The 16,379-nt window shown below is 39.6% G+C and overlaps 1 protein-coding gene across 1 annotated transcript in view; it reads left to right on the top strand.

The window, feature by feature from the left end:
- Positions 1–5,233: 5,233 nt before the first annotated feature.
- Positions 5,234–16,379, top strand: part of LOC131223900 (probable inactive receptor kinase At5g58300) — a 36,280-nt gene continuing 25,134 nt past the window's right edge. Inside the window, exon 1 of the mRNA XM_058219469.1 lies at positions 5,234–6,106. The gene's annotated coding sequence lies outside the window, so the exon portion shown is untranslated. The remainder of the gene's footprint in view (positions 6,107–16,379) is intronic.

The following is a 16,379-nucleotide window of genomic DNA, read 5'->3' as shown; positions in this document are numbered from 1 at the left end:
TATTATGGGAATATTTTTAGTTTTTAATGGCCTGTTGTGACTGAAATTACAATGGGTTTGCAATGGCTTTAAGTATTTCTTTTTCCTAATTTTGATTATGACGTCAAGAAGCCTTGTTGTTCGCCATCGTCTCCTGGGCATGGTTGAATGTCGGTACCCTTCCTAACCTTCATAATCATCTAATTGGTTGGTAATTAGTTTAATTCTTTTGTTGACTTTGTCTCCTGGGCATGGTTTGGTGATGGAATCCATGCTAATTCATATGCCTTTCATCTCTTTAAAATTATATCAGAGGAAGTTCAGTTTAATTTTTATGATTTTTGAAGCAGGCATAAGATCTCCCTGATCTCTACAAGTGGATCCTCTGAATCCCTAGTTTCTTATCTTTGATTTCTCTTAAGTTTTAGATTAATCTCTCACCATTATTCATCACTTTATATTGGATTTAGATTTCATCTTAGGCTAGTTCTATTTCTACCTAGTTTCAGGTAACGTACAAGTATCAGTCCCTTGGGATTCGACCTCGGTCTCACCGAGTTTATTACTACATCACAACCCTATACTTGGGGAGTGAATATTGACTCACCAAGTTGACTCAAGGCTCTAGGTTTTTTGGTTTCTAGGGTTTAGGATTAGGCTGACTGGGTTAACTGAGCTGGAAAGGATGAGTTTAGGATTTAGGACCGAGTTTCCTAGGATTTAGGCTTGTAGGGTTAGGGTTCAAGATCGAGGTGTGGTTGTCCATCCGTCCATTCAAACTCTATCAACTTATCAACCTGAGGTGGGGTGTCTACAATATACTAAGATATACTTTAGGTGTAAAGATAAAGCTAAGGACAAATTTATAGCCTATGTTAATAAAGTGTAAAATCAGTTAAATAGAAATGTGAAAATTCTAAGGTCCAATAAGGATGAAGAATACCTCTCACATGACTTTGCATTATTATATGAATTAAAAAGGATTATACATGAGCTAACTGCTCCCTACTCGCCCCAACAAAATGGCATAACAGAAAGAAAAAACTAGAACTCTTAAAGATATGGTGAATGCAATTTTATCTAGTTTACAATTGCCTTTTAACTTATGTGGAGAAGCTCTTTTAACCATATGTCATATCTTTAACTGTGTACCTTACAAGCACTCTGACAAGACCCCTTATGAGTTATGAAAGAATATAATCGCAACTCTGGTATACCTCATAATGTGGGAGTACTTACCCAAAGTAGGATTGCCTTTGCCCAAGAAGACAAAACTAGGAGATGAAATCCTTAACTATGCTTTCTTAAGATATGCCTAAAATAGTCAAACATATAAATTCTTAATGTTAAAGTCTCGCAACCATATAACAGTAAACTATAGTTCTAGATGTCAATTTTTTTTTATTTTTTTTAATCATCTAAATCTACTACCATCGCAGAAAATAAAAATCAAGCTATAAGACTCTCTCTCTCTCTCTCTCTCTCTCTCTCTCTCTCTCTCTCTCTCATATATATATATATATATATATATATATATATATATATATATATATATATATATATATATATATATATATATATATATTGTAAATGAGTCTATAAAACTTAAAAGGAATAAAAGAGCTAGAGTAGAGACTAGCTTTAGACCATATTTCTAAACCTCTTAGTAAAATATGATCCCACTATCTATGGGAGGCAATGAGCTCTTCAAATATGGCCTCTCAAAATAAAGTTGTCAATGATGAAATGAATTTTATTTTGCATAACCACATATTGAAGCTTATAGACTTGCCATCAGGTAGCAAACCCTTAGAATGTAAATGGAGAGTTGGGAAGAATCTTAGACTTGCTGGATCTATTGAAAATTTTGAGGCAAGGCTTATGGCTAAGGGTTATAAGAAAAATGAAGGTATTAAAGTCTTTGATACATATTCACATGTTACCAAAATCACTATTATATGTATGTTGATTATGATTGCTTCTATCTACATTCTTCTGATATATCAAATGGATGTGAAAACTATCTTTTTATATGGAGAACTGGAATAAGAGATTTACATGGACCAATCCAATGAATTTATGATAACTGGTTAAGAAAAGAAAGCATGTAAATTAGTTAAACCATTTTATGCTCTTAAACAAGCACCAAAACAATGGCATAAAAAAATTGATCAAGTGTTGTTATTAAATGGTTTTCAAATCAATAAATCATACAAATGTGTGTATAGTAAATTGTTTGAAAATGCTTACATCATCATCTGCTTATATTTAGATAATATGTTGATTTTAAGTACCAATAGTGATGTAGAAAATGAGACCAAATCCTTCTTGTCATCTCAATTTGACTAAAGAAGTTGGAAGAAGCATAAATGATTATTGAAATTAAAATAATCAAATATTATAATGGAATAACTTTATTACAGTCACACTATATAGAGAAAATTGTAAGTAAATATAATCTTCTTGATTGTTCACTTGCTGGTACTCCTTTTGATCCTCACGTAAAATTAACTAAAAATGAAAAAAAAAAAATAATGACTCATAACTTGAATATTCTTATATCATTGGTCACTTAATGTATCTAATGAATTGCATAAGACTCGAAAATCTCATACCGATTTGTGAGATACAACTGTTTAAAGGTTCTGACGGTCCAGATCATTTCCACTTCCGATCGAGCCTTCTTTGGTCCATCTTTGTCATGAAAGTGTCCACAACCCGCTCTACATCAGTTTAGTGATCCAAACCACTACATGTCTTGTCTCAACAAGTTCGACCCATTCACTCCAAGAAGATTGTATTGCATATTTATTTGGCCTTTTTCTTTTGTTGAATATGAACAGTTACTATATTTTCTTTTATGAACGGTCTTTAAAGTTTATGAATTTTTATTTGGCTTGAAATTTGGTCATTGGTACGTGCATATGATGTTGGACATGCTAGAGTCTAATATGGCTTAATTCAAACCAAATGTATAAACCCTAAGTGTCGAGATATACAGAAAGTCCATGAGCGGTCGTTTATGACTGAGAATTAGGCAGTTTGACCGTTATTCAACTACATGTATAAGAAATCAAACGATTTGCGAAGGGGAAGTTTCATTCTTCTAATGAATTCTTTTTGCCTTTCAATTGAAATGACTTTTTCTCATAATAGTAGGGATGAAATGATTTACGCAATGTAAGAGTAAAAGGAAATGATATGTATTAATATAAAGAAAATATAAACTTACAAAAGATAATCCTTAGTGATCTAACGTCTGCAACGCAAATGGTGATTCCTATAACTAAAGTCTTCATTAGTCCAACGACTTAGGCTACAAAGGGAATTACACTACTAAAATAAATGAAAATGTCTTCCTTGGTCCAATGATTTGGACGTAGATGAATAGAATTATACAACTCATAAGCTAAATTGGTCCAATATAGTAGTGTAAAGAGACTGTATTATACCATTCGTAGGTTAAAGCCAGTCTAGCATAATGGCATAGATGGGTTGGTTATAAAGGGCTGTCATGAAACCTTGGTATTGTTGTTATGTTGTATTTGTAGGTTAAAGTCCTCAAAATATATATATATATATATATATATATATATATATATAGAGAGAGAGAGAGAGAGAGAGAGAGAGAGAGAGAGAGAGAGAGAGAGAGAGAGAGAGAGAGGACTTTTCTTCTCTTTCTCATATTTACTTCTCACTACTGCATAGCATTACCTGAGTTACGAGATCTCAGCTAAAAGTAACTTTTATCTTCGATGTTTTAGTTGCTAGATCTCAAATGTAAACAATTTTCCATCCTGAATATTTGAGTGGCTGAATCTCATATGCAAACAGTTTTCCATCTTGGATATTTAGTTCACAGGACATTGAAGTCAAGCTGGTAATAATATGAAGAATATGATTGCGTCAGACCATTAGTCCAGGCAGGGCTCTGTGGGGCTAATCATGATGTATGGGTTTTATATATGCTGTGCATTCATTTTTTCAGATTATTTTAAGACATGAATCCAAAATTGAGGCATATCCCAGCTCAAGTGGTTCAAATGGTCTTCTTATGAGTAGTAGAAGTTATGGATCAATTAGGTATTTATGTTTTTCCTTCATCCATGTCTATATAACTTTACGAGTATATTGAATTGCAAATAAACATCATGTTACCCCTTGGAAGATTTCAATGATAAGTTTTGGTCAGTTGAGCATCGGACTTACCTAATTCTTAACCTTGTACCCTAAAATGATATTTAAAAAAAAAAAGAAAAAAAAGATGGATGGGTGGATAAAACCCATGCATCATGGTGGCCCCACAAAGCAAGGCGTAAGCATTTAATGCATCCTGGTGAAACACAACTTCACGGCCATAAAAAAACCAGCAATGTGGGCGACCCTGATCATAGGGCCCACCTCTATGTATGAATTTGTATATCCATATCATTTATGTGTTTTTAAATCTTATATTAGGTCATTGACCCAAAAATTAAACAGACCATATCACAGGAAAAAGTGGTTATCTACCATTAAAAGTATTTTATGGGCCACAAAGTTTTCAATCAAGCTGACATTTGTCTTTTCCTTTCATCTAAGTCCGATATAATCAAAAGGTTAGATGGTCAAAAAACATTACCGTGGACTCGAGAAGTTTTTAATGGTGAGCATTTAAGGGGCATTTTTTCATATGGCTTGGTCCGCTTGTAATTTGTACGTGCTTCAATTTTTTGGACTATTGCAAAACAGATAGACAGTATGGGCCCTATGGCCAGGGTCTCACCCACAGCGCTGGTCCCGGGGTTGCAGCAAAGTCGCGCCCGTTCAGGCGCGCCGGGACGCAATCCGCTTCCGTAATATGAACGGTTCCGGAAAATGTGCCCAAATGTACAATTCAACCCTTCAACCTCAGGATCAGACGCTATGGGCATATTCATAATTTCCTCCAACGACAGGGTTCCTACCGAGTCAACGTCTTAGGGCAGCAACCGACCCCGGCTACTAATCCACCTCTCTCTCTCCTCCTCTCTCTCTAAAAAAGCCATCTTCTCTCTCATTTACCAAACGCCAGAAACTCTCTCTAAAAAAGCCATCTTCTCTCTCATTTACCGAACGCCTGAAACTCTCTCTCTCTCTCTCTCTCTCTCTCTCTCTAAAAAAGCCATCTTCTCTCTCATTTACCGAACGCCTGAAACTCTCTCTCTCTCTCTCTAAAAAAGCCATCTTCTCTCTCATTTACCGAAAGCCTGAAACTCTCTCTCTCTCTCTCTCTCTCTCTCTCTCTCTCAAAGCCTTTTCTCTCATTTGCCGAACTCTCAAGAAACTCTCCCTCTCTCGCATCGATTTCATCAAAATGCAGCTGCTTTTCGAGCTCTGATGGCGGATTCAGAGCTCTAAGCAGCCGATCTCGAGAGAAATCCGACTGATTTCAAGAGAAATCTCTTGATTTGAGTAATCTTTTTGGATATTCCAGGTTTTGAATTTGGGATCTGTACGTATTCCTTCTGGAGGTATGATGTTAGCCGACCAGAGCTCCAGTGGTGGATCTGACGACGAGAAGAGCGGATTCTTGTAGAGATGGCTTTGGACTTTGAGAGGAATCTCGTCATTTACAGCCGAAAACAGCTTTAATGGTGGATCTGAAGCTTCAAGGGGCGGGTTTTCGGAGGCAGGGCTTCTGATTATGAGAGAGATCTCGTGATTTGAAGCGACCTCGTTGCAGAAGCTCTGATTTCTTCCGAATGAAGCTTTAGTGGCAGATCTGAAGCCTAGAAGAAATGATTCTTGAAGGAATAGCTTTGGATCTTGAGATACATCCCATGATTTGAAGTGCATCTGAAGTTTCGAAGAGCGGGTTCTTGGAAGAATGCTGGGAGATTTGTGGAGGAATCTCAAGTTTTGGAAGCTCCGCTGGTTCTTGAAGCTTCGGTGTCAGTTAGATGGAGCTGCGATTTCAGCTTTAATGGAGAAAACAGAGCGGCTTTGAGCATGCGATTCTGTGAGAAATGCTCCGGATTTTTAAGAGGTCTAGAAATTTGCATGTTTGCTTTGGGAGCTCTGATTTCTTCAAAGCAAGCTTCATGGCGGTTTTAGAGATTCAAGCAGCTGTTTGATGAGAAATCTCCAACCGCCGCTTTTAAAGTATGTTCTCTCTCTCTCTCTCTCTCTCTCTCTCTCTCTCTCTCTCTCATTTTGCAGCATTTTCTCCTACTCTCTCATTTTGCAGCGCGCACACACACTCTCATTTTGCAGAGCTCTCTCTCTCTCTCTCTCTCTCATTTTGCAGCATTTTCTCCCATCTCTCATTTTGCAGCGCCCACACACACTTCTCTCATTTTGCAGCATTTTCTCCTCTCTCATTTTGCTGCATCATTTTCTCCCTCTGCTCTCTCTCTCATTTTGCTGCATCATCTTCTCCCTCTGCTCTCTCCTTCTAAGGAATGTGGCATACGGTGCGAGAGCATGTAACATCATACGCATGCACTTATCCACTCGTATAGCTGGCACGAATGTAGCTCTATCCGAACCGTCCAAATCATGGGATACAGATAATATGATAAATTGGCTTATGATTTGCACTGTCCATCGCTAGGCCTCTAATTTGGATGGAAAATGCCTAGAAAAAAAAAAAAAAAACCACAGATCGTATGATCCAAGATGGTAGAAAATAAGCAAAAGTAGCCATAATGGACATTAGGCATGGAAAACTAAGGGATATTGATGGGTAGGATTTGATTGATAGGCGTAACTTGATGGTCCCACATTGATGCATGACTCTCTCACTGTAGAGAGATGACTCTGCCATGTCCCCGTTCTGGAGCATCTATCCTATCATCTCCCGAAACTATATTCCAAAATTCAATGTCATTGCATCCTGATCGTCCGGTTGATAGACTTTGGGAAATGTGGGTGCGGGCTGCGAATTTCCAGTAGCATCTGTTACCGAAGCCGGGGAAAAAATAAGACCCGCACCAGGACTGTGTAACATCTACGCCGTTAATTCTCTGTGATTGCGGCTGGCCAAAGTTTCTTTATATCGTACTGATACTTGTGTTTTTCCTACCCCGCTCAACTCAACTCATAAATGCATTAAATGTCCCGTCATTTTCACTGTGGGCAAGGAAGGTTTCAACGGTGTAAATCTGTAATAAAATGAGCTGTCACAATGAATGGAAGGAGTACGAATCACCCGGTCGTTGTTGTGAGCCCTGTGGACCTTTTTCTTTTACTAGTACGATCGTAGTAGAAAATTAGGTCCAGGAAGGCTGAATTGGACCGTTTCCAGATTCTCCACCGACCCGACCGATTTTCCACCGGACATTTGACAAGCGGATGGTAGATGAACGGGTATGAGTGGCCGCTCGTCCAAAACCCACGCGAATTTGGTTTTGCTAGAAATCACCATTCCACACTTTTTCCTTGTCAAATGATTTTCTTTTGCATTTTCGACGTACATCTTGCACCGTGATTATAAGGTAGAGAATATTGGCCAAACAATGGACGGTTCGGATCATAGAACCATCTTAGCATATGGTGCCCGCACGCTGAGCTAGTCTGATTAGGGCCTTAGGGAACCGTCCATGATTCTGGTACTACCGTCAATAAGCAATCAACCCGGATCTCACTTTAGGACGATCCTGGCCTTCGATATCTAGAGGTGAATGTGTGCCATTGAGAATCTGCTTCTCAACGCATAAATCCATTGATTATTAAAGTGTCAGAATTTAATGGCACTGATCAGACGGCCAGGATTGTCAAATTTATTTGTATTTCAGCCATCCATGTTAAGTGACAGGCTCTCTGAATGGTACCATTCATAACCCTACTGCCACGTGTAAGACGTTAGGTAAGTTGCACAGGGAAGCGGATTAGGTGAGACTCCGGATCCAGTGAGGTGGGTGGGACCTCTGACTGTGTGGCCTATCGTGATGTATCTGACTACATCCACGCTGTCGCTCGTTCTAGTGCATGATCCAAGTAATGAAGCACATCCTAATCGCAGATTGACCATAGTACAAGAAACAGTGGTAATTGACCATTGTCAACTAGAAATTTCTTATGGGCCAAGAAAATATTTGTGTTGTCTCTTCATCTAGATCTTTGTGGCCTCATCAACAGGTTGGATGGCAAAAATATACATTCCAGTGGAATACACGAAGTTTTTAGTGGTTTGGATTCAATCTCGACTGTTTACCGTATTGTGGTCAACCTAAGATTTGAGTCAGCTTCATTTTTGGGATCATGCCATAAAATGAGGTTTCAAAATGATTGGACGGTGTGGATATAAGGCGCATGCATCATTGTGAGCCCCATAGTCAGGGGTCCCACCCACATCGGTGGATCTAGGTCTCACCCAATCCGCTCTCGTTGCACATAAACTCAGGTAAACTACGTGTAAACCATTTCATCAATGAGAGTATGAGCCGTTCACTATGACTACGTAGGAATTAACCGGCCGTTCATGTCAACTGACCCCAAGGAAATGCAGTGTTATTTTTGGGTAAGACCCAGAGCAGACCACGATCGTCGGCCACACCTGTTTTACGCAGTGCGTACGTGAAAATCTACTCTGTTCGTCGGTGGAAAACCCTTAATCTACACCCTATGTTCCAAGATTAGCTTTGATAAATAAATAAATATAAAAGATCAGATGGGCCACACCAACATAAATGATGTAAAACTATGGCTAAAACCTCAATTACAACAGGTTGTGGCCCTCCTTAATTCTGAATCAGGTTGATTTTTGTGTCTATCATTCAATTTTGCGAGCCACAATTGCCGAATGTGTTTGATGAAAGAGAAGACGGATGCCCCCACCTATTAAAAAAAAAAAACGTTCTTGGTGTTCCATCCCATTGTTTCCTGTGGTGTGACCCACTTGAGATCTATCTATAGATGGTTTTTGGCCTGAGGGCCTAGTATTGACAAGCGCACGTGATGTCGGCGAGATTACATTGTGTGGTCCACCTGAGATGTCTATAGGCCGCGCAAAAGAAGTGTTGTAGAGGATTCCGGTCCACCCCAACAACTACGGAGCCCACAGGCTGGGCTGTACTCCCAGACCGTTGAAAGAGTAACATTACTAGGGGCGACCAACCTGTCAATTCCAAGAAGACCTTTTTAATTTTTCAACCATCCATTTGACGTCGACTCGCAAAACAGCAGATATCATCGGATGACATAAATCCAGCAACTAGTGGGGTTCGATTTGGATGACATCTGTTACGAGCAAGCAACGGTAATCCGCACCATTTTTCAGTTGTGTCCACGCATGGAATGTGCCTCTCAAAACTGGGGAAATAATCCCATGCGCTTCAGTGTAGGGTTTCGAGTTGTGTGGGGCCCACCGTGATGCATGAGTGCTATCCAACCCATCTGTTGGATTTGGATGTGCCCACACAAGTTAGGGATCGACAGCTCAGGTGGGCCACATCAAAGGGACGTCCATCTTTGAGACTTTCAGGTGGAGCGAGGGTCCATGGTGTTTAATACATGCCATGAAGACACTCGTCAGGTGGGCCTTCTTGAAGAAAATCATACTGATGGGATGGATGATCCAAATCGATCAATAAATGATATGCAAAACATGGATGGAGAAGATCATTCATAGAACATAGGTCCAGTCGTCAGATAGGCCTCGATTGACCACGTTTAACGGACATATGGGATTCAATGGATGAGATGAACGGCCTGATTTTTGGGCGCAGCATATTAAGCTGCGGGTCGGATGTTTTACTTTTACACATGTTCTAGGCTTGTCTCTTGTCAGACGCATGCCGTATAAAATGTTATCTTCTCCACGGCCGTGCTAAATTGCGCCATTGTGTTGCTTAACAACGCCTCGGTCTCTACGCGCCTTCGTATTGGGAGTCGGTGTTATCATACTCTCACTCTTGAATTTTGATCCACACTGTTTTCTCCGGAAGAGGAATGCGTCCTGCCTCCGTCTGGATGGTCATCCGTCCAGGTAGGGCTCTCTGGGGCCTCTGTGATTCATCCATTTTTTCCACATGAAATGGTGCAGTTCCAAAGCGTAAGTGGACTACACAGCGGAGATTGAACTCTCCCCATTAAAAACTTCTTGCAAGTGGCGGAAGTTTTGGGAAGCACATTGTGTCCTAACACCCCTCATCTCTAGCTGGCAGACCTATGTGGAGGCTCATTGTGATGTATTTACTTATTCACATTGTTCATTCCTTTTCTCGTATCATTTTAAGGTATGAGTTCAAAAATGAGGCAGATCTAATTCTTAAGTGGATCACACCACATATGACTCTTGCATTTAATGTAATGCAAGATGACTTGCATTTAATGCTTTGTGCATTTAATGTAACCCAAGCTTACTATTTGGATGTCAAATTACTTGGATTTAAATTATTGGGATGATACCTTATATATATGAGTTATCCTCATCTTAGTAAGAGTTGAAGGCAATGAAGAAGGCTTCGCTTTGCTATGCTTCACTCCCATTTGCTCCACTTCACTCTTACTCATTCCACTATGGCTTGCTTGCTTGAAAGGGAATGAAGTGACCAAGTTATAGAAACTAATTGAGAATGTGCTCTCCAATAATAGGGATCCTTAGCACGGTTGGTTTCAATCAACTTCTTCAGGGCTTTTATTTTATACCTTGGAGTCAGTTGACTTGCTTGCCTTGCGAAGCGTTGCCCTCAAACTTCTCCTCATCGGGAAGCCCTATGCTCCGCTTTCCTACATTTTTGTCTGTCCAACTAAAGTCGTAGCCTTGCACGTGTGTCCATACGTGCATGCACCCATACGCATGTAAAGCTATTACCTTTGTAATATCCCGAAGGTAAACAGAGCTGGTAACCCACCCTCAGAGGTGTGGGTTTATCCATTTTAAATCATGGATCAACTAAGCCCTTCCTCTCGAGGGCTTGCTTAAGAATAAGAAAGAGGAATCTCATATAAATACCATGGAATAAGGTTTGATCGTATTCATGAGGATTTTGTAAATATCTCATTCCAAAAATCGAAAGTTTGAAACAATTGAGACTTTTCCAGAGATTGGATGCAGTTACTAATTTATGATTTAGTATGTACAAAGTGAAAACTACATTCTCAATTCTATGAGAATTTTTTTAAAGGCATTTCATTTGCTTCTCTTCTATGGAAGTTTCATTTTCTCATGATGTATTCTAATTTTTAGCCTAATTCTTTTTCTAATGATCGATTCAACCTTTAATATAAAAAATATATACATTGGTTATATTTCATCTCTTCGACAAGTTCAGTAATGAGCATAACGGTCCTATTGTTCCAAATTGAGAGAACCTATGATTAGCTTTTCAGAAAATTTCCAAACGAACAATTTCAACGAAATCTTTCAATTTCTTAATTTACTATGTTCAACTTTATGTATTCCTGTATTCGTTTAGTACATTGAATGTACAGAAATGGCTATAACAGTTTCTGTTATTCGAATTGACAGCTACTCTAAGAGAACTGTTTTTATGTGGTGTTAGCAATTCAACAACCGTCTTACCTTTAGAATGTTTCAGTTCATGCTCCTATCTAGATATACCAGGAGAGATGTATGGTCTAGTGAGGGTACCATGAAATATTTACTCTTGGGTGGGGCAAGCTCTTCTATTCTGGTTCGTGGCTTCTCTTGGCTATATGGTTCATTCGGGGTAGAGATCGAGCTTCAAGAAAATAGTGAATAATCTTATTAAGACACAAATGTATAACTAGTTGGGAATTTCAATTGTTCTTATATTCATCATCGTAGGAATTGGGTTCGAGCTTTCCCCAACCCCTTCTCATCAATGGACTCCTAATGTATACAAAGGAGTGTGGTTTGTTCAACAAATTCCTACGTCTGTATCTATCTATAAGATGTTTGGATTTTTCAAAACTCCATAGACATGCAGAAGAGATATGCATCATTAAAAAATGTAGAAGAGAAATGTTATCCCCACTTGGACCAAGACAATACTTTTACCAAAAGTGGGTTGTGATCTTTTTGTTCAAATAATAATTAAGGTGAAGTAGGGTTGGGAACAACAAATCTCTTTATGATAAACATATCCATTTTGCAAGTTCGTGATTATGGTAGTTCTTACAAAGGATCGGACTAATGATGTATACAATACTTGAATTATTGATATTGTTGCTACATAGTTCGTTCTCATCCTTCAAAGACTACGACTGTAATAGGAGTGCCAGTCGATAAAAAGATCACCCTAAGATGATCATCTCATGGCTATTGAGAACTAATCAAATCAGATGGTTATATTTTTCAGTCTTTCTGACTTGCTCCTATGGAACCGAGGTCGAAAAGATTTTAAAAAATGGTCATTCACAACCACTGATGAAGGATTCCTTGAAAGTTAACGATTAGTAATCCTTTTATGAAATCAAATGGATTTAGTCTTATACATATGCGAGGAAGGTAATAAAAAAAGAAAGAAGATGAGTTCTTTCTTTTATCAATTAGGAGTAGCACGAGATGAAACTCTCATGCATAGTTTTGAATGAGAGAAAGAAGTGAGGAATCCTCTTTTTGACTATGACTCTCTCACTTTAGTCGTTGTTTTTCTTTATGTTACTTCGAATTTGGATGCTTTAACTTCAGTCATACCAAATAGTAAGCTTGTGTTGCATTAAATGCACAAAGCATTAAATGTAAGTAATCTAGCTTGCATTAAATGCAAGAGTCATTTGTGGTGTGATCCACTTGAGCATTGGATCTGCCTCATTTTTGGGCTCATACATTAAAATGATATGAGAAAAGGGATGGATGATGTGGATAAACAAATACATCACAGTGAGGCCCAACAGAGAATTGCCCTGTCCCCTGCTAGAGATGGGTGGGGGTAGGACGCAATTCGCTTCCGAAGTTTTGGATCAATCTCGATTAGGCAGGGGCCAGACGAACACATTAAATGCTTAATGCGTTTAAGCAAAGGCTCTATGGGGCCCACCATGATATATCGGTTTCATCTGTTGATGACAATTCAATCAAACATAGGGCCACACATGTGATTGAGGGCCTGTATTTGGATTTTGTGTGTGACTACGATGCGCGGGTATGCTGGATTCTACTCAACTCAATGTTTGATTGAATGTTGGTGCTCATGTGTTAAGTCAAATTAATTAGAGACTAAATGCAGGATCCAACTGTCCTCTCAATCACTAGTTGTGATTGGCTATCAAGCAACTTGTGAAAGGGTAGGGTTAGTCTTTTTGAATGGATTCTTTTTGCCTTGTATCTAAGGATTTATTCCTGCACCAGTACAATCGCAGCACATTTTTAAAAGAATGAAGATGAATAAATAAATAAGAATGCTGAACAATATCAATTTCATTAATTGAATATGTGACTGATTATAATCAACAAAGTATTGAAAGCATCCTAGAAAAATAAGCAATCGAAAGATAAATACCTAACCTGTCTGTTAGAATAGATGATCAAGGCAAATGGTCAGTGGGATATGACCGAATATGTGTGATTGCCTAAGTAAGAACTAGTTGATTGGAATCCAACAATTTAGGGTCGTGTACATTTAATCTAATCCTACGGTACTGTAGTAGTGTATGTTGGATAGTAGCGATCTATGCTTAAACTAGGCTTGACTATGCTAAGATAAAAGATAATAAATGAAAGATAAATGGAAAACTAGATGTGTTTGACATGGGGCCTCAAGCTCATCTTCGCGTGCTCCATTTATAACTTGTCAAGGCGGCAAACCCTTGTCGGGGTTTCCTTTATAATCTTGGATCCTTTATGTTTACAACATGCATTCTGAATAGGAAGGACTCTAGATAAATCTAGAACTGCTGACTTCTTAGATCTTCTTTTCATAGCTGATCCCCTCATAGAGATCTTTGTGACTCACTAATTGGATTTAAGATCAATCAGAGGAACCTTTAGGGTTGATCTCAGACCTCAAATCGATCATCATCATGCATCTGCATGACCCAATCAAACATTTTCCTGCATTTAACCTTGGGTCCTGTTCTTTGATTGTTTGGAGTGATGGAGGGAATAGATGGACAGGATCCACCAGATACTAATTTGTTATCGAACAAATCAGATTTTTCATTGAGGACTCCCATTCTCCTAATTCCGATTAATGTACGGCTTGGGACTTAACTTGGCTGATATCCATTCTCTCTCGATTTGGGTTCGAACCATAACTAGATTTGCTTGTATGAAGGTCAAATCCTCAGATATTCAAAACCTTCTTGAACGTCACAAACTTTTTGAATGTCTCTGGGAAGATCTCTTATCTTGGAATGACTGTGAGGAACGACCTTGTCAAGTGTATCATAACCATATCTGTGATATAATACATTCTTTTGGTGGATCTTTTATAGACGCCGACACACCGCCTCATTAATTACTATGTTAATCATGACCACGTGGCATCCTTCGATTTGCTCCTCTAAAAGCATGCATATAGGTATGTGCATTCGCATTAATAACATAATGCATAATGTCGAAAGGAGATTGAATTTTCATTAGTTGATCAAGGCATTGAAAATGAGTGTGTGCTGTTTATTTGCTATCGAACCAATTCACAAGGTCATATGGACATCGATGAAGGAAAATCGTAAATATCAGATTGATCCAAATCCTCTACTGCCCACAGGTTTTAGGGCTTGTTTGGCCGAGCAACTTGGAAGGGATTGGAAGATAGATCTCGGGATTGGCCAGTCGTGCCAAACAAACACGGGATCCTGATCCCGGGATATAGCAATCCCATGGATCTTAAGACAATCTATTGACATCACCATCATTACCTTTAAATCACATCCAATCCACCCTAATCCCTTCAAAATTGCCTGGGACGTATTTGGTTCGAGGGATTGAAAGGGATTGGAAGGTTTAATCCCGGGATTAGCCGGGCGTGCCAAATAGACCGTATATAGCAATCCCATAGATCTTGCACCAATCCACTGACGCAACTATCATTACCTTGAAATCCGTGCAATCCACTCTAATACCGTCCAATCTGATGGGATTGGATGGTATTAGAGTGGATTGCATGGATTTCAAGGTAATGATAGCTGCGTCAGTGGTTTGGTGCAAGATCTATGGGATTGCTATATCGGGTCTGTTTGGCACGCCCGGCCAATCCCAGGATTAAACCTTCCAATCCCTTTCAATCCCTCGAACCAAACACGTCCCAGGCAATTTTGAAGGGACTAGGGTGGATGGGATGGGATTTAAAGGTAATGATGGTGTCAGTGGATTGTCTTGAGATACATGGGATTGCTATCCCCCGGGATCCCGTGTCTGTTTGGCATGCTTGGCCAATTCCGGGATCTATCTTCCAATCCCATCCAATCTGCCCGGCCAAACAGGCCCTTAATGGTGGGACTTCAATCGCATCTGTGTGGTCTACTAGAGCGGCGTGGATATCCACTTCCGTGTTCTCTTACTTTTGATCCGCTGCGTGTAAAGCTTATTTACATGGGCGTAAGAGTTATCCAACACCCGACACACTGGGATTTCACCCAAGTGGGTACTCAAACCCATGACCTCGTATTAATGGGAGGTTCATTTACTTGTAGTGCGTACCATCATACCCGTGCATGAAATGGTTCCCACGGTAATGAGGGAATGCCCCGATAGCTATGTCTATACAATCATCACGCGGGCCAAACCATAGAGAGGACATCCACCTATGACCTTACGAATTCACGGCCATGTGATGGCTGGATCGGAAGCCGATTGCGTGGCGTGCCATGAACCACCGACACCTGTGGTGTTGACGTGGCAAAGTTCTGTGGGCCTACTGTAATGTATATGTTATATCCACACCGTCCATCCATTTTTCAAGACTATTTTAGGGTAAGCTTAAAAATAAGTAAGATCCAAAGCTCAAGTGTACCACACCACAGAAAGCCGTAGGGACAATGACGCTCACGGTTAAAACATTCTTGAGGTCCACCATGATGATTATTTACCATCCAACCCATTCATAAGATTACACAAACCGGAAAACACAAATATCAGCTTGGTTCCAAACTTTTGTGGCCCCAAGTAGTTTTCAATTGTAGGCGTTTCATAAGTACTAATTTCTGTGATGTGGTACACTTGAGCTTTGTATCTGCCATATTTTTGGCTCATTACCTAAAATGGATTGACGGTCTGGATACAACACACATCACTGTAAAACTTACATAACTTTACCACGTCAACACACCACGGAGGTGGGTGGGTGTAGCACCCAACGCAGTCCGCTTCCGGCTGGATCAGCATTCCTACGAGACAGTCCTTGGGCTGAGAGCGGATTAGGTGACGCCCCGGCCTTACCCAAGACGTGCCGCCCTTACCGTGGGGTCCACCTTGATGTATGTATTATATATCCACGCCGTCCATTTCTCAGATCATTTTAGGGCATTATCCCAAAAATGAAGCAGATCCAATTATCAGATGGACGATA

Source organism: Magnolia sinica, chromosome 13 (assembly GCF_029962835.1).
Source record: "Magnolia sinica isolate HGM2019 chromosome 13, MsV1, whole genome shotgun sequence".
Classification (NCBI taxonomy): Eukaryota; Viridiplantae; Streptophyta; class Magnoliopsida; order Magnoliales; family Magnoliaceae; genus Magnolia; species Magnolia sinica.
The sequence above is the reverse complement of the archived record's forward strand: the minus strand, read 5'-3'. Positions and strand labels throughout refer to the sequence as shown.